Source organism: Armigeres subalbatus, chromosome 3 (assembly GCF_024139115.2).
Source record: "Armigeres subalbatus isolate Guangzhou_Male chromosome 3, GZ_Asu_2, whole genome shotgun sequence".
Classification (NCBI taxonomy): Eukaryota; Metazoa; Arthropoda; class Insecta; order Diptera; family Culicidae; genus Armigeres; species Armigeres subalbatus.
The window spans coordinates 166,106,854-166,127,309 of NC_085141.1; the positions used below are offsets into that span (position 1 = coordinate 166,106,854).

Sequence of the window (20,456 nt, forward strand, 5' to 3'; positions counted from 1 at the left end):
CACGCTCGTCCGGCTGAACTCAAATTTGGGTCGATATAACTCAAATTAATATCTTCCTTCGAGACGTCAAACGCTGAGTAACCGAGACTTGTGAATTTGAGTGACTGTTACTCAAATACATATAAATAGGTGGAAAACTCAAAATTGAGGTCATCGTGAAAATTTCTAAAAAATGGCGAAGTCCGGTTGCTGGTAAAAAGCTAAATCAAATTCAATTATAAAACGTGAGTTACAATTTGATAAAAAGCTGTATTTCATTTCTGATTATTTCATCATTCAATTTGCAGATTTGTTTATAACATTATGGGTTTTGCAGATTTAAAAAAAAAAACAAAATACATTCTGAAAAGTATTTTTTTCGGTAAGTTTAATACTCGGTTTAATATTTAGTATTACACATGTTACAATATGTTTTGATTGCGATCAATTATAGACAATTTTTATTAATGATTCGGTTATATCATTTTCTTGCAGCTTCTTCTTCTTCTTATTGTCATTAGTGTTCATTCAGCACTCCCACAGTTATAAACTGCGAGGTTTCTAAGCCAAGTTACCATTTATGCATTCATATATCATGAGGCTAACACGATGATACTTCCATGCCCAGGGAAGTCGAGACAATTTCCAAACCGAAAATTGCCTAGACCGGCATCGGGAATCGAACCCAGCCACCCTCAGCATGGTCTTGCCTTTCAGCTGGGCATCTTACCGCTAGGCTAAGGAGGGCCCCTGCAGCTGCTCACATCGGATTTCTGCATCAGCCTGAATATCAGGTTCTGAGGGCTTCAGATACAGATACTGGATACTGCTTCTGGGGATTGGGACACGTTTCGTAGCGCCAAACATCATGCTCCAGAAATTAATTCATGGCTATGATATTCTATGCTACAATCGAATTCTTGCATTCTATTTATAACTTGATTTATACACTTCATAACATTGTAACATTGTAACATAGTGTAATAAATAAAATGTTTCTAAACTGCCATTAGAATTATCATTAATACAATTGAAAAATAATGAAAACAATTTTTTTCTGGAATGACAAACTCAAATTCATAAATATCCGATTTTATGAAATTGAGTTAACGTAACTCAAAATCAAATATCTTCCAAGGTGACTCAAAATTGAGTTACAGGGCATTAACTCAATTTTGTCTTGAGCCAGTTTTTCCGATTTTGAGTTAAACTGACCCAAATTTGAGTTCAGCCGGACGAGCGTGTACATATGCATCATATATTTAGCTATATAAATATTGTTACACCGACGATTTATATTTAAGCCCATTCGGTAAGTTAACCATAATAGGCCTTTTTATGCGACAGCGCCGATTTATATTAGCTTGCTGTACTTAGAGATGTCGTAAAATTCCGATTAATCGATTAGTAACTAATCGATTATTCTCAATTCTGGTCGATTATTGAATCGATTAATCGTTGGAAAGTAATCGATTCAAAATTAATCGATTACACACTTAGACTGTGAACCATTCCACCGATTCGTTTAACTTTTAGTTAGAATTTGTCAGTTCGATGGTTATTTCGCCGTGGTTAAAAATAACCCTCCTCCGGAGCATGGTTAGATTTGACAGTTCGATAGTTAAACTTTGTTCGCGAGAAAATTGGCGCCAAATTGCTCCAAATAACTTTCAATCTGTCAAAACTCAAATGGGTCGGCTTCGGAGTAAAATTTTAACCACGATGGGAAAATAACCATCGAACTGTCAAATTTTAACTAAAAGTTAAACGAATCGGTGGAATGGTTCACAGCCTTAAAAGACAAAATTTATTTTGGTAAAATTATTTAACGAACAGGTTCTGTAAAATCGCATTTAACCGGAACGTCGTCAACAAAAATTGTTTTACCGAATTATGCGATAAATGCAAAAATTACACTAATTTAACAATTTTTGAAAATTTGAATTATATTTTTCAAAATTTTAATTTTAAAATTAGTTTTAAAAATGGGGTCATGGTATGATTTCTAGCATATTATTTCAAAATGTAATACTGCATATTGAATCACACGTTCAAGCACCCCTCGGAATGCCTCTTCACTACATTGGTTGCCTTTTGTGACACACTGACACCGCGGCGCATCTGTATTGTTTCTTCAAATCAGCCAGAGTGGACTATAATGGTAATACAGTATATTTGGTTATTTCCATCCCGTTCGTTTTCATTTGTTGACAAAAACGAACTATGTAGCAGGATGGAAGAAATTTCGAGCGACTTCAACCTGCTCATTGGACAGCACTAATGATGCTAAGCATTATTAAATCTTCCGGGCTTAAATATAAAATAGGACATAAAACATCATTACGGCGTTTTGTTAACAGATATTCATTTTTGAAAGTTCATTTCATGTTCTTCGATTAAATAAATGAGTGATTTCAGGCTTCTTTACGGTTTTGAGTTTTTTTTTCTATAATTGAAATGAAAAACAAATAAAAATTATTACAGTTATTACAGTTATTACAAAATAATTACAGCGATAACTGCAAAATGTTTACTTTCCAGCTAACGAATGCCGTTCGATAACTGCAACGCATTCTAGACGTCAAACGGTTGTCAATAGACGTCAGATGCAATAAAAGTGCATCTAAATGTGCAGCGCAATGCAGCTGTCATTGAGTTTGACACCAGTCTGATACGGTCCGATAATTGCAAAACTGTTGCAACTATCGAATTGCAGTTAAAAAGCATTGCAGTTATCGAACGTCTACTGTATTTACATTATCTCGGTAAAGCACCTCGCCGAGCACTTCGGCAAAGTATTACCGAACGACACGGCAAATTTTGACAGCTGGATATTTTCGTAAATTTTACGACCAGTCGGTAATTTAAACTTTTGCCGAGATTTTCACCGAGATCTCAGCTGTTGGATTCTCAGTACAGTGAACGTTCGCTAATTGTTTGTTTTTTTTTCTAGTTGGGGGTTTGCTAATTGGGGCGAAACCCAATTAAAAAGCAGCTAAAAGTCAGAATGTGATGTCAAAAACGCATTGACGTTTTGTTTCCGTGTTTGGCTGGATCGATTTTTTCTGGCGCGTAAAATTTTCCTTTGTTCAATGCAAAAAGTAAACAACATTGACGCTTGTCAAAACGCCGCAATTAGCAAACGGCATTCGCTAGTTGGGGTGAGGTCGTGTCCCAACTAGCGAACGATCACTGTAATTTATTTTACCGGCCTCGGCGAAAAAAAATAAGTGTGTATGAGTCATTTTCGGGACTTGAGTCAAAACAGTACCGTGCACGGTGTACAATCCGATGATAATCCGTTCTCCAGAAATGTCGGTGTAACAATCACATGTAGCGACAATTTAGCCTGTTGCCGTCGGTGGAGTACACAAAGGCTGCGTGCGCCACCAGTCTATGGGCCTTTTCACGAGACGTTTAAAAACAGCTGATTTTATCGTCAATTGACAGTTCTTCTATGAAAGTGACAGCTTCGGACTTGCAGGCCTGTTCAGCGGTTGTAAACAAGTGCAGTCTCGGCAGTGTCATATGAAAAGGCCTATTCTATATAAATATATACATGCCACTATGTCATAAGGCTTGCTTACGATTAATCATCATTCTCTTTCGAGCGTACAGAAAAGGTAGGATTTGTTTTCATCGGGAAACCCTTCGGAAGCGTTTCCTGATGAAAACAAATCCTATCCGTTCTGTCCGCGTGCAAAAGAAAGATGAATAAACGTCAGCAAGCTTTATATATACACAAAATTCGGTCGTCATGCACAGTGTTAACATAAAAATAAACTGTTGTTCCTGTCATAATTTCAAATATATCAACAAAAATAGATTTGTCACGATAGTTTGGTACGATCACAGGGCACGATTAGGCAATGCAATCGCTGCCAAACTATAATATTTTAGTAGTCTGTGTCTATTTGCATCATTTACATAGTTGGTTGAATCTAAATCTATGTTAAGTCCAGGAAACGAACAGTTCTGATAAAATAGCAGAAAATGGTAAGAGCAATAATACATGAAGCGTCTATACGTATTAAAAAGTGATTTCTCATTTACAGGCAAGTTATGTTTTCGAAACTAAGTATATATTCTATGTATAAGTACCTAAAATTCATGGCTTAAGAGCATGCATACTAAAGGAGTAGCTAGGTAATACTCAATAGTATGGACATAGTATTATGGTGAAAACTTCTACAACACGGTGAGTAGTAATGTCCACCCACTACGTTTTTGCTTCTAATTAGGTGGATAGTGTACTCAGAAATCATCCTCGTTGTTTCTAAATTGGTTCAAAGATGACCGAATAATCGAAGTGAGTGCAGTTTACTATTTACCATATTGTAGGAGATTTTACTTTTTTTTGAGCTTTGTAACAAAACAATATGTGTATAATATTATGTGATAAAAATTACCTGTAGCATGAAGAGCAGGTTTGAGGTCCATTGTGTGCATGATGTTTGGGGTCCACGCTTCACCCTGTCCTAATAACATGAGAAGAGTGTTTTCAAATGCAGCCAATGCTAGGTTCGTCGTTATTCTACACCCATCAGCTTCGATGTACACGCTGTCCATGTTGACACCAAACGCAATTGATCCTAATTAAAAATCAAGATTATTATGTTTATTCTATTTTTTTTCTATGGTATAGTTTTATTAGTATTGTGCTTACCTTGCTGCAATAGACTGCTTACGGTGGGAAGTGCTATCAGAGTTATTCGTTTGATACGCAAGGCATCACAAACTCTGTAGATTTTAAAATTTTCTGCCATTTTTCTCTCTTCGTCTTTTTCAATTATTAACTTAAATTAGAGGAATTGCATGCCGAATAAAAAGATACAGTTTGTTGCTTTCCCAAAACGATTTCAGAGGAGCTCGGTCGATAAACTGAGTTATGTCCCTGGCAACAGTTTCGTGGGCTTCAATAGCTATTTCCATAATTCCCTTTTCCACAATATTAGTGACCGAATGCTTTGTACCATAGACTACGATTTGATCATTGGATTTATTGAATACGAGAAGCTGAATTTGGACCACACAGAAGATTTCTCCACACTCGTGATGTTCGAGAAAAAGGTAATCGTTTCGATTATAATCGTAGCCACAATAAGATGCTTCCTCAGCATATAAGGCATCTTCACTGAGTAGATCATACTTGCTTAGCTCCATTCGCACTGCTTCAGGAAGATCTTCAAAGGATTCTACGTACTTGGATACCACAAAATGCCTTTCAAAACGTGCGTTTTCTTGTGATAAAAGAGCTTGATATAGTTGGTGCTGTTCAGCACAGAATTTAACCACATTTTTGAAGTTGAGAGTGCTTCGGATGGCTCGCTTGAAGAAGCAGTGCTTTCTCTCACAAAACAATGTACAAAAGGACATTAACGGACCAAGTCGCGATATAAGCCAAGGGTAATGTGTTGTAAAATGGTGTTTTGGTCTTAGCGGAATATCAAAAAGACTTTTTCTGAGTTCCAAGTATTCCGATATGAATGATCGCAACAGATAAACCTGAGACTCCGATACAACGGGCGTAGTGACAATGTCTGTGATGTTTTTAATGAGCATCAACATTAATATTAGTGAATTGTCATAATCTATTGGCTTGTTGAGAAAAACAAATGGCAGAATTTGGACAAGATGCCAAATATCGCAAGCCTTTGCTTTGAAATTCTTGGATTTTCTAGTAAAATCGATAACCATTTTTGTATCCAGTTTCAGTTTCTGGCAAACCTCATTTACTCTACCTTGCATAAACAGAGCTGAAATGTGCAGCTCCTTAGAAATGCGCTTCAAAATTAAGAAGACATCGCTGTTAATCCATCCCTCAAATAGATCGTGAGCGACGCATGGAGCCGCACCAAGTTCAAACATTTCGAAATATTGCAGCTCATCGAAAATACATTTAGTTTTTACTCCTCTGAATGGGACACAATGCGGATTACTGGTGATCATCTGGAGATCAGCCGCATGTGTCTCAGGTGTTCTTAATTCTGCCTTATAGAGACAATCATTTTTGAACGACTTATGTTCAATATAACAGGTACGGCAAAAATGAGAACTCGTGGAAAAGTTCTCTACGAGTCCACCAATTTGATGGGCACCAAGATTATCATTCATGGTCGTGAATATTGACCCTCGCACAGTTTCAGGGATACCACCACCATGTATAATAATACCGTCTTCCTCCAATATTTTGATGTCCTCCACAAGTCGACGGAATATACAGTCGCCCCAAAAATGAAAAATCCTTATTTTTACACAGAAGGACAAGCTGTACATTTTCGGTTTTACAACGCAAATATGGATCAATATTGCCTAGAACCATATACACGCACAATAGTTTGTACCGAGAAGTTGCATTACCAATGGCATTCACAACTATTTCTGCAGCATCCTGGTACAAAAAATATTTAAAGTTTTATGAGTAAAAACTCGCTATTTTTGAATTTCAACCCATCGTCATAATCCGTCAAGTATCCGGGTACTTTCAGTTTATCCCGAAACACAGCTTTGTAAATGCTTGTATCATTTAACATTGCTCGAAGTGTTTCTAGTATTGGGACATAATAATAGAAAGCATCCTTATGTTCATTATCCTTTTGCAATGAAATTTGAACTGAAGGAACAAAGTTATAGTGCTCTTGATAGAATTTCTGACGCATGTAAGGTGACCTGAACAATCCTCTTGTCCCGAACATGACATTGAAAATATCAATGCTACGTAGTTTTTGGGATACACCGCTCACGAATCGCTCTTTAAGTTCCCTGTCAATTTCATCTTCCATTTCGTTTCCCACTAAGACACAACTGTTGGCCACATAAGTATTTTGCACTGCAGCGGCTTCCCCCAACGCTGTGACCACTTCCTGGATTGCTGTTTGCGTAACATGTTTTTGTGACAACAGCTTTAAAAACAATGTTCCGAAAATATGTATGGTCCCGCTGCCCCAATCAAACTCCTCCGACTCCGATCCTCCGACTGCTAGTTCATTCTTGACGATTTCCGGCGGAGGATCAACGCATTCTTCATGTTCAGGAATTGGATCCAAGGGTCTTCCGGCAAGATCTTCAGAATCCCTTTGTTCACCGCATTCTGCCTGTACGTTCCCATTACGATGGAAGTACATGTTGTGAATGCGCATGCTGTTAACAGTGACAAAAGGTTTTTTTGTCCAGCACCCGAATGGACAAAATGTAGGTTGACCAGCATTGAGGTGCTTCGCCAAGTGTTTGGCCATCGTTTTCACACTGTATTCCACGCAATCACACAACACAACAGAGCACCGGAAAATGCGCTTGACTTTCACATATTGGTGCCGCTGACGCAAATGTTTTTGTACGCGTCGAAGGATTTGCACCGTAAACCGCATTCCGAGATAACGCACTCGAATATTTTTTGGCACTTATGCACTCGCGAATGGTAAATATATCTTTCAACATCGTTGAAATGCGAAGCACAGAACTTACAAACAATTTCTTCGGCCATTTGCAGCGACGCACTTACTATGCAAACCTTTTGCATGAGATGAAAAACTGAAGATCGGCCATATTTTTTTTTCAAACTGTGTTGCTATAATTTTACACGTCGATTGAAAATACAGGTTTAATAATTTACTTCCACATACATTTTTATTGAATTTTATAGCAACGAAAGTGTCATGCACTTTGGGTGAAATTCGAGTGAAATTTAATGTAATATCTAATGCTTATTCGTGCTCTAATTATGTGCATTGATTTAAATGTAGATTTCAATAAAATACCTAATCCAATCAATGTAAAAATAGATTGGCGACACATTACATGTCGTTTAAATTTAATTATTTTTTGCTGTGTATGGACGCCATATACAGATGTGCTCGACTTGCGATTAGCGGCAGTAAACATTACAGTAAATAAATAATGGTGTATATAGCAGACAAAAACAGTCAATTATTGTTTTATACCTATAGTTAATGGACCCCACAAAGTCAGCGCCCATTCACTTTAAGGACACTCCCCTCGGAATCCAAATTTAAAAGTACTAAAGCAACGCACAACTGTCATTATTATTATTTCAGCTTTGCTGCGTCGCTAACGACAGTTGCGCGTTACTTCCGTATTGAAGGGTGTGTCCTTGAAAACGCGAGTACTTTCGAATCTGGATTCCGTAAGGAGTGTCCTTAATGGTGCATGGTGTCTGTGGTCTGGGGCCTTCCTTGGCCGTGCGGTAAGATGCACGGCTTCAAAGCAACACCATGCTGAAGGTGACTGGGCTCGATTCCCGGAAATTTTAGGGTTGGAAATTTTCTCGACTTCCTTGAGCATACATAGAAACCTCACAGTCAATAGCTGTGAAACTGTTGAGAAGCGGCAATGTCCCAGTGGGGGATGTAATGCCAATACGAAGAAAAAGGTGTCTGTGACCCATTAATCCCTGCAAAGCGCACTAATTGATACCACTAAACAAAAGTGCTAAATACCAATGTAGCATTTTTTATTAACGGCTACCGAACACGACTCGACAATGAATGGACTGCCTGAACAGCCAGAAGCAAGTATTCACCCACTGACCTATCAGCACAACGCGTACCTAACCATCAAGTGAAGCATTCCATTCAATTCACTGCCGCCGGTGTTGCATCAAAATTTATTGGCAGATTACCTTCTCACCCATCCGACAGGAGGAGAAAGTTCAGAATCATCAAAATAATCGTTAGTGCTAAGAATAGATGCTTTTTTTTCTGTCGATTACCCTCATCAATATCGTTCCCCAGGGTGTGTGTATGTGATGGCGTCAGGGCGATTATGTTCCCTCATTTTTTAAATGCTTCTGGTGGCGTGGCGCCCACGCTGTTCCATTCCACACGCTAAAAAGGTAAACCGTACATTTGGGTTATTACTTCGCCTGAAAAAAAAATGTGCTAATCACAACCCACATCTCTCTTCAGTTTTGCAGTGAAGGTTGAGAGAAGAAATAGTGACCGAGAATGGATCGTACATGTCAGCCTTGAAAAGGAAAGTTTCTTCAACTGCTTGATATGCCATTCTAGAATGATGGGTTCATTTCGCAAGCATCGTGCCTCGTTAAGCAAATTTGTGAAGATACGTTTTTGCAATGAAATAAAAATGTACCATCCTATTAGGAGGATACGGATTTTGGTAGACAGTGGAGGGAGCGATTGGATTTATAATGGAGTACGAGATTTATTTTGAACTCGATTGACTGTTGAATGTGCTTCGTTCCAGTGATCTTATTGACATTCGTATAATTTTTGAGAACCTAATTTTATTTATTTTTATTCGAAAAAGTATGCTTACGAAATTTTTCGACAAAAAGTGGATGATGGATTGAATTTTCGAATTTATAATCAAGTCTGGAACATTTTATGTAATAGTATCCTCAGTCAAAAATTTTGGTTCGACAAACTTGAATACACTTTCGATATGGAGATTTTGAGCTATTCAATAATTTTAAATTATAAACAGTTTAGGAGTGTTCGAGCGTAAGGTGCTGCGGACACTACTCGGCGGTAAACAAGAGAACGGTATATTATAAGTCTTATACAACACGGCAGACTACGGTGGGCTGGTCACGTTGAAGAAGAACGTCAAGCGAAGATAATATTTAGCAGAGAACCAGGAAGAGGCCACAGGCTTCGTGGAAGGCCGCGTACACGATGGCTTTTTGCAGTTGGGGAGGACCTGAGGGCGCTCAATGTTCAGGGCGACTGGAAGCTATTGGCCCAGGATCGAGTCCATAAACCACGTAGACTTTTGAGGGGGAGGGAGGGGTTTCGGAAAAGTCTACGTTAGTCTACGAGGGGGGACGGGGGGGTAAACTAAAAGTCTACGTAGACTTTTTTATTTTATTTTTATTTTTTTGAAAACAATTCATACAGCACCGCAAAATTCATACAGACTTTACCGAAATAATCTCTCGAATTTCTCCAGAAAAATCTTATGGATTTCACTGAAGTAATAGTCTGAACTACGGTTTAAAAATATCATGATTTCAACAGCAAATTCTTCTGTGTTGAAAATTCTATAAAAACTTTCGAAAAAAAATCAAAATTTCTACTTGGATTATATTACAGATTCTACTAAAATATCTTTTAATTTTCGGCAGGAACTTCTTTAGAAACTACAAATAATTCTTTAGAATTTCCACGGAAACTTATGTCGCACTTCAACGGAAAATTCTTTAGAATTTACAAAGGAAGCATTTTGGCATATCCAACAAAAAGTCTTTGGAATTTTCAAAAGACATTCTTTGGAACTTGTAATTTCCCTTACTTCCCGAAATTTCCTCGGAACTCTCATGAGGAATTCATTGGACATACATATAAACGAAATTCTTCGAAATGTCCATGGGACATTCTTAAAAAATTTCTCGGCAGTTCTAATGCAAATTCTTTGGAAATATCTATGGAAAATCTTCAACATTTTTTAAAGAAATTGTTGAAAATTTTCACGAGATATTATTTGAATTTCCTACCAAAAACTATTTGAGTTTCCACAAAAAAATATTGCAATTCTTGTAAGAAAGCATTTGTAATTTTCATGATTCGAAATTATAAATAATTTCAAAAAATTCAACTGAAAATTCTCCATAATTTCCAACTAAAATTATTCGTAAAACTTTTTGGAATGTCCAAAGAATTTTTTTTTCATATTTCCTGAGGATATCGCTCCTTTTTTGCAAGAGAAATTTCAAAATATCATACCGTTTTGGCTCGTATCCCGAACACTCGCTTTTAAATAGCCATTTTGGCGTTATTTATGTAATTTTCTCCATAGAAGCTTGAATTCTTTTGCAATATTGATCCTCAGTATGGAAAACTAATGAAAACTTTAGTTTCAGGGCGCTAAAACGCCAGTGTTAGTGATATGAGCCATGTTCGGAATTCGAGCCACAACGGTACGTAACCATTCTGAAATTCCACGGGAAATAATTTTAAGTTTTCACGGAAAATTACTCGGCATTTTAACGGGAAAACTTTTGGAAATTAAAAAAAAAATCTTGTTGTTTCAACGGATGATTATTTGAAGGAATATTGCATGGGATTTTCAAGAAAAATATCGGAATTATCACGGAGAGTTCTTTGGAGTATTACCTGGAAACCTTAATGGTTATCAATCGGAAAATTCTACGGAATTTCCACGAAAAACTTGACATTCTCAGAATTTCAACTCGAAATTTTTCGAAATTCTGGAAATTCTTCGGTTTTCTACAAATGGCATTAAGAATTATAGGTCAGATGCGTGACAGATTTTAAGCAGTGGCGCGCCAATGCAAGTGCCAATGCATCTCTAGGAGGAATCAAATTCAACAGAAATGAAATGAATTGGCTTCGAGATTTAGTTTCAAGAGCTATGGACAGATGATTAAATTTGATTTCGTTTTGGATTGATACTTGTTTTGTTGGATTTTGTTCAGTTTGATTTCGTTATGTTTGAAATTTGAATTTTACTGTAATGTTCACAATGGATATGGAAATGGATTTGAATAGCTGAATTGCTGAAAACGTGGTTGATTTCCATATTTTTCCAATCACATATGATGTTTTGTGAAATTTAAAAAAGTCTACGTAGACTTCAAGGGGGTGGGGGAGGGGTTTCGAAAAGTCTACGAAAGTCTACGAAAGAAAGGGGGGAGGGGGGTTTGAAAATGTGAAATTTCGGTCTACGTGGTTTGTGAACAGCCCCATACTCCATTCGGCGTAGGTTCATCGAAGAGCTGTAGCCCATCAACCCATAAACAGTTTAATATGACCCAAGAATAAAATCCTTTTTGAAAATATGGTTTTAAGACGAAATTATGAGCACTATGCAGGACAATCGCCATCGGCCATGCGTAGTTTCCCTGCAAAAACGCGCCAAGGAACCGAAGTGCATATCCACCGAACTTTTATTCAGTTTTTTCTATTCAGGCTATTCAGCTGACATAGAATGGAACACATATGACAGCAATCGACTCTAAAATTGACCGAACCAACGAACAGTAGATGGTTTGAGGTATAATAAATTACGGCACTCGTCATAATTTTTTTAAATGTCATTGTAGTGAATTCGGAAGGTAAGTCCACTGTCAAGGATAACGCCGAGATCCTATAGGTGCTGCACTCGGGTAAGACTACATGTGGAAAAGTTAAAGTACAAGATGATCGGCTTGTTCTTACGGTGGTGCGAAATATTCTTGCACAAACTGCGAAGGTGTGCACCATATTTTATAGCATCTCCATTTTATTATTTTATAAATTTTCGGGTCATCCGCAGCAAGCAGATAGCTAGAGAAAGACATCAACATACAGTCAGTCTCAAAATTGAGCGTACAGTATGGATTAGTTGACTACATTCGAAAATTTCAAAGGAAATTAAATGGTTGGCTCGGTTGTTTTTAATGCATTTCAATATTCATCCCTTCCTTCAATGTATGCGTACATAAAATGGTTGAAATTTTTTCTCTAAAGTTCATTTATTTGAAAATAATCTCAAAATACGCCTGTTAGATGTGACAAAATTGAGCGTACACCGATTTTTTTTCTATCAAATTTCTTATTATAAACACGATTAATGTATTTTAATATTGTTTTTTCATGATTATATTAATAATAATAAATATCCGCTACTTAAACATTCAATGTTTTGAAATTAAACCATGTTTTGGTCAAAATGGCGAACAAGTGAGAGGTAAGAACATTACTATTTAACAATTCAATGCTGCTGGGAAAAATAGTTGCTTTAATTTGTATGTTTTACCGGCATCGTATCTTATATATGATAGATAATCGAAATCGAGTGAGACATACGACTAATTTGGGAAAATTCAGTCGGTAAATGATGAAAACAGATGTAAATATACAGAGAAAACGACAAATGTTAGAAATGACATATTTCAAATTTAGTTTGTCATTAACTAAAATTTGTTTTAAAGCTCGATTATTGTCTCAGGTCTATCATTAAGAGTAATATTATTGAATCCGATCATTTACAGTCAAATTCTAAAAGTAAAAGGTGCATGTTAAGGTACCGAACATAAAAACGACTTTTCAACCCCGTAGAGCACTTCTGATTGAATATTGAAAAGATTGCCTAAAATCGTAATTTCATAATTAAATTTGGATATAATTCCACGATATGTTACCATAAGGGATACAATTGGATGATTTCCATGTGGCAAGTAAAAATAAACTTTTTTACGAGTTCGGCAGCTTATTTAATGATATCTTGGTGAATTTAAATGATTCAACCAAATTTGTTCCTACGGTGACTGAGTCTTCAAATATAAAATGACATCTTATAATGTATCCGTGTGCTGCTCTTTTATTAATATTATTATTGATGAGTGTCCTGAGCTTATAAGCTACCTATACATCGACTTTTAAAAAAAGTTATACTTAATTTGAAATATGCCATTCCCAACATTTGTCGTTTTCTCTGTATGTTTACATCTGTTTTCATCATTTACGGACTGAATTTTCCCAAATTTATCGTATGTCTCGCTCGATTTCGATTATCTATCATATATAAGACACGATGCCGGTGAAATCCATATTTTAAAGCATCTATTTTGCCCAACAGCATTGAATTGTTAAATAGCATTGTTTATACATCTTACTTGTTCGCCATTTTGACCAAAACATGGTTTAATTTCAAAATATTGAATCTTTAAGTAGCGGATGTTTATTATTATAAATATAATCATGAAAAAACAATATTAAAATACATTAATCATGTTTATAATAAGAAATTTGATAGAAAAAAATTCGGTGTACGCTCAATTTTGTCACATCTAACAGGCGTATTTTGAGATTATTTTCAAATAAATGAACTTTAAAGAAAAAATTTCAACCATTTTAGGTACGCATACATTGAAGGAAGGGATGAATATTGAAATGCATTAAAAACTACCGAGCCAACAATCAAATTTCCTTAGGAATTTTCTAATATATTCATCTAATCCATGCTGTACGCTCAATTTTGAGAGTGACTGTATATCAACGAAATGCTGTCCCATTTCAACGTAAAAGTAACACCCTTGATCGCTTTGACAACCAGTATTCCTTCAATATCTGAACTCAAAAATAGTTTGGAGTACCGTTGATGTTTTGTGAATGCTTACTGTGACATGTTTACAATATCGATAAGATGTTCCCAGTAGCAACCTTATAAACAGAGACCGGCGGAGTGAAAAACTGTCGAAATGGCAACGTATGAAACGGCATGAAATCGTGAAAACAATTCTGGCATCACGTGAACTTTAAGCTGGCCTCTTATGGGTGAAAAAAGGTAAACAAGTCGAATTGGAACCGCTTTTGACGGTTCGATTGGAAACAAGATGGCGTCTTTTCCGATCTTTATTCTAGTATTTCTAGTTCCCAGGACCATCTTGAAAGTAAGGCCGATACCCCGTAGATCGTTTTATTGACTATACAAAACTTCAAGCTCTGAGCTTAAAATAGTTTGGAGTATCGACACCTACTTGGGAATACCGTAACAAAGCTTAGCTTAGCTTAGCTTAGCTTAGACTGACTGTACATATCAATGGTTGCTACTCCGTGATTGATCAGAACTGGTGCAAATTGCACTACGATCCAAGTGAATAGTGGTTGGGATTTACCAACTATTCTCGAAATGCACGTTTCAGCAGCTCGCAAATGTTGATCAATAACGGCGCCGGCCAAGTCCTTACAGTCAGTTGGGAAAGGGAGGGAATGTGAGTGTGTGGTAATTGTTGCTACTAGAGACCGAGAATACCTCTGCATCTCCACATTTACCACGGGAAGGAAGTAGTGTTAGTTGGGTAGGGTAATCAGTAACATAGATCGGGATTCACCATGGAAAGTGATGTGACCTATGAAACTTCTACACAGCAGTATTAGCATTTCCTTAATTTGTTCAATTGTTCATTCTTCGCGAGAATAAACAATCAATCGCTCAAAGTGAGCGATTGTTCATTTGAACTTCGGATTAGGCGCCCGCGTTATCGTTTCATTAACGTAAGAAAAGTAAAAAAGAAACGGGATTTAAATTGAAAATAATTGATAGTAATCGGAAAGCTAATGTTATTCAGCAACCCTTATTTTATCTCTATTTGACGTTCAGTAAGAATGTAAATTTACGTTCATTTTACATGTCGTTTATTTTGCATTACTTTCGCGCGCGTGTGTGTCACTTGCATTGACCAGTATACCGTAATCAGGATCTCACTGGTATTAATCCTGATGTGCCGGTTGGCACTCGTGTTGGGCTTGTGCGCTTTGAGCGGCACACGTTCGCTTCCCAGTCTACATAAAATCGCACATGGTGCAATACAAGATGCTAAATTGGAGACGATATACATACATGTTGTGTGGAAAAGTACATCTATCGCCTGCACTCCAGCATCCTACACGACACCATATACGTTCATGTGTTGACTGGGTTTGATAGGGCCTGCTTATGGACACATGCAGCTTTTTGTAGAGGTTTAACAGAGCCCACTGTCAAACCCCACCACATCCTAGGCAGGCCCCCTAACCATCTTGACCCAGGACCATCTTGAAAGTAATGCCGATACCCCGTAGATCGTTTTATTGGCTATACAAAACTTCAAGCTCTGAGCTTAAAATAGTTTGGAGTATCGACACCTACTTGGGAATACCGTAACAAAACCCACAAAACGTTCTGTTGGTCATACACAACATCACAACGTATCAAAAATATGTTTCAATTGTATTTTTCTTGTATCACTTACAGAACCGGCGACACGCAGTGCACAAACTGCTTCAATTTTTGTCACGGCATCCGGACTTGCCACATGAAGCCACGCTGCAATAAATGTGGCGACCCACACGTTACCTACCATTATTGGGAAGAATATACTCCGGAGCAACTGTCGCCGAACTTCAGGCAGTGCTCCACCCGTTTGCGCGGTTGCCCAACTCGATTTGACCAGGTATTCACTCTTGACATGTTCATAGTTGGAAATGGCAGCTAGGATTGGCCTGGTCAACTGAAGGAGGATCTCCTCGAGCAGAAGGAGTTAGACGTTCATTACTGAAACGCATCTGAAACTAGGGGGAACGTTACAATCACGTTTCGCATGAAGAAGCTAGACTGACCATCTCAGTGGAGGTGGTGTGGCCATCGCTCTTGGCTACATTATCAAGTAACGCCTGCTGCCAAACTGAGTGTCATCAAGCCCATCGGTGTCGATGTTACCACTTCTGTCGGCACAATGATGTTCATCGCAGCGATCTGTCCAATTCAAGCTAAATCCGGTGATCGTTTATCAGCCACCCTTTGTCAAGCCAGCATGGAGGAAAGGCCAGTACATCATTGCTGGTGACCTGAAAGCCAAACATCAAGCCTGGACCAACATACAGTCTGCAATTAAAAAAGGCATAATTTGAAGCAACTACATGGAGGATGGCCATTACTCGATCCTGAGCCCGGTTTCTTCCTCTCAGCTGAGTCATTCAGGAATCCATGCAACAACCGACCTGTACATCACAAACATAAACGACCACATTTTTCTATGACTTCCAGGAACTCAGCTTGGATCACCACCCTTGTAGTGGCGGTAGTGAGCTCCTTGTTAAGTTGGCAGTCCCAATAAAACTATCATCAAGTCGACTGGGGTTGGTTTCAAAGCCGCGAGGACGACAAAAAAGACAGAAACACCGTATTTAACCAGCGGCCGTAACATGAGACAACGGACAATGAACAACCAGTGGACTAGTGGAGAATTTATCGTATCATGAAAAGTTTCCTGCTTACCGGGGTGGAATCGAACTCACACTCCATAGCACATGCGTTTAGACGATTGACGTTGCCAACCACACGGCCAAGTAGCACACAAAATCAACACCGTGCGACATCCGACCAAACTTGATAAAGTCGACGATCAGCTCCCCGCCATCCAATAGGCGCTTTATCAGTCCCGTGAACAACATGTACCCTTGTCTCATCAGGTAAGCAACATTCCAGTCATTGATACACCCACCAGAAATTTGATTTGTCTACGAAATGTGGGCTGTGGCCTGCCTGCGCACAAGACACGTTGCGATCGCTTGGCAAAATCTATCCAGGCCATAATAGACCTCAGAAAATAATAATTTCTCCAATAGGATTCCCATTTTGAAAACTAACCAAATTGCCAAATAGATCGCCACTTCGTCAGTCCGTATAATCTTGAACAAAACATCATCAGTCCTTACAAAGCAACCTTCCACGATCATACGAACAACATCCATCTGACTCTAAACGAATTCTCGGAAGTGTTTGAGAATTAACGACCTAATATCGAATTAACGACCTAATATCAAATCATCGAAAAACTTGAAGGCCCAAGGCTACGAGAACATCCTGAATCTAGAACTAAACACAAGAGGACTCCGTTTTTCGAACACCTTTAGCTGATCATTAATTAGTGTCTCCGGGTTAGATACTTCGTTTCGTCCTGGAAGACAGCTAAAGTCATACCCATCCGGAAGCTTGGAATGATCCTTCCTCTCTCAAAAGTTATAAGGTATACCGGGGCAAGTTGAAATGCGGGGTAAGTTGAAACGGAAGCTGTAATTCAGATAGGAAATGACCGAATGCTCTGATATTTTTTTTCAACAAACTACTCGCCTAAACGCACCTTCTGACTGCCATTCCCGAAAGATTGCAGCTTTCAAAAGCAATCTCTTCCATTGTTTATTTTTCGCCCTTTGAAAAATCCAAACCAACTATTTGACGTGCCAATGAAACTGGTCTCAAAACGATGTTTGGAAGAGTTTTTTCATCAAATTTTCACGGTAGGTAATCATTCAATGTTGAATAAGCATAATAATTATGAAAAATTGATGAAAGACCCGTTTTAATTTTTGTATTTTGGTTGTTTGATATTGCTCTGCATGTTCAACTCATCGGGGCAAATAGAAATGCGTGGTGCGGGGCAAGTTGAAACAACGATTTACCCTAGCGATTAAAAGTTTTTTTTTTCAGAATTCAACATGGTCCGTAAATACATACATTCGAAAAAAATAAATTTATAAAAACATGCAAACTTCTAAACATAAATTCAATAAATTTCCGCCCATTCCGTCATGAATGCAACCCTCCTACAATCTCCACTAGAATGAAAAGGGGTCATGTTTAAAATGCAGTTTTGAGATTCTTAATCTACTGAGCACTGACCCTCAGAAAAATAAAACATAGAGTATGTAAACATTTCGTTAACTCCACCTTTCACTTCCCCAGTTGCCTATTTCTCTAATCGAAGAGTTCATGAGAGATATGAGAGAGCCAGTTACCAAATTGTGACAAAGTATAAGTTTTTCAAACTACTGTTGTACCCGTTGATCAACCGTCGGTCGTCATTGTCCCTAAAAAAAGCTTGCTGTCTTCAAGCAAATCATTATCCTCTTAACTGAATGTGGCCTGCTGGTCTGGGAGAGCTTTACATGAACGCTTTGGTGAGTGTAAAGAGAAGTTGAGGGTCCGTTGCTTGGTTTTCGTATTTTGCAAAGCATATTTTTAAGGCATCTTGCAATTTTGCGCTCACCTGATATTGTTATCGTTACCGAGTCGTTTCTCGAACTGTTGTACTTATGTTGTCTTACTCTCCCTCCAAGTCACAGCGCAAGTAGGATGTGCTTGAAGTTACTTTGAGTTCCTAAATCATGAGAGATAATTGACGATAATATCTTAATGTTTTAGGAGTTTTGCACTGTCCGTCTTCTGACATTAGGGAAGTTATGTGTTCGCCCTCTTCGTGGGACAACACTACCCGAGTAGAAGAAAACAGCTCAATAATATCAAATGTTGATTAGATAGCAAAATGAGATATGGACACGATTGATATAAGAGATAAAAGATCAGACGACGATATCAATATTTTGCACTAAAATGTCATGAGGAGATCAAGTTATGCTATTTGTAAGAAGTGATCAATATCATGTGCCATTAGTTTGCTCTTATCCATAGCAAGTTTTGATATTTAAATGATATTTCGGTGCTGATATTGTTGCCAGCTCTTTTATCTCTTATATCAATCAAGTACATATAATGTTTTGTTATTTTGTTCATAGCTTCTGCCCGGATATGACCAACTTTTCCAGCTTTTACCAATCATTATCGCCATTCGCAGGCAGTGTGTGGTGTCTCTTGGTATGAGACCGTAAGAAAACCAGCGTGCCGGTTGGTTGTAGATTATTGATTCAAACTACCATACCTGTTAAAACATCCATCGTCACCGTTGATTTTTTATTATTTTTGACACCTCGGGTATTTGATATTTGAATATTTGGACGCGTAGACACATATTGGAAATTTCGAACACAAGAAAAAACTTTTATCATTTGGAGCAAACATATGTTAGAAAGGTTGATCTATGGCAGAAAACTTAATCAAACCTACATAACCCCAAACACAGTGATTTGACACAAATTCTCATTCTCCTTCTTATACCAACCCAAAATGACAAATAGTCCTCCAGCAACTGTGCGGCCCATATCAAACAACGAATTGAAATGAACTGCTGACACTGCATAAAACGAGCATAACTCGCCGACACAACACAGAGCAACCCGCCGCAAGGATGGGTGGCAGTGTCGCATTCGCTTTGTCAATTCATCGATCCACCTCTTCGGCAGCCAAGCGACACGGACCAAGAGACACGGACTGCTCGATACCTACTGCTTAACGCCACCGGCAGATCACCTGCCGCCTGTTTGAATATGCATGAATTTGCAGTTTTTTTTGTTCATTCAGTACTCACATCCGCTGATAGGCGATTTCGCCAGGATTTTTTTTCAGTTATCCCCCGCGATATGCTGCGCGCGTGTGTACACGACATCCATGATTTTTGAAATTTTCCCGCATCTCAGCGGATTGCCGGTGAAAAAAAAAGCCGAATCAGAACCTGGGTTAAGGATTTTTTTTGCATTTCACTGTTTCCCACGTAAGGTGAACTGAAAGCCAAAATATCATTTGTAGCATTATGCTGCTTTTGTGGTAGAGAACTGTTTATTCACTGTAATTTACTTAGTCTAAAAATCAAAATATGTGTAGATTAAATTTTCACAATGTTATTATAAATAATAATCATAATCAATGAGGGTGGTATGGTGACGGACTATAGAACAAATACCCTCGAAAAGTTGTTTTTTTACGTCTCTCTAGTGATGCTTCAATTGCTTTCACTCACGCTCAAAACTGTATCTTATGTCAATTTCATTTCTAAACCTTGACGAGAAATGAATTCAAGTTCGTTTCAGTATTATGATGTTGGTACAAGTGTCAATTTAACAACATCATTTGTTTGAATAATCTCAGCACATATTTCACGTTGAAATTATTTATAATATAAACCTAACTCCTGTCACTGCTAATTTCGCCATAGAGTTTTGTCACAAACAATGAGTCGCTATTTTGTCCAACGTCATATTCATATGTATTTAGCTGAGCACTTCCTTTGTGTAAGCCTTTGCTTTTTAACGCTTCCACTCATTCATGAGGATGCAATCGCAGCA

General features: G+C 37.9%; 1 protein-coding gene and 1 long non-coding RNA gene across 6 annotated transcripts in view; one reads left to right on the top strand and one right to left on the bottom strand.

The window, feature by feature from the left end:
- LOC134220438 (protein couch potato) overlaps positions 1–20,456 on the bottom strand; it is a 549,209-nt gene that overhangs the window by 164,083 nt on the left and 364,670 nt on the right. The gene's annotated exons all lie outside the window — the stretch shown is intronic.
- Positions 132–862, top strand: LOC134228179 (uncharacterized). Its single transcript, XR_009983856.1, has 3 exons — positions 132–224; positions 288–361; positions 475–862. It is a non-coding gene; the product is annotated as an uncharacterized LOC134228179 (long non-coding RNA).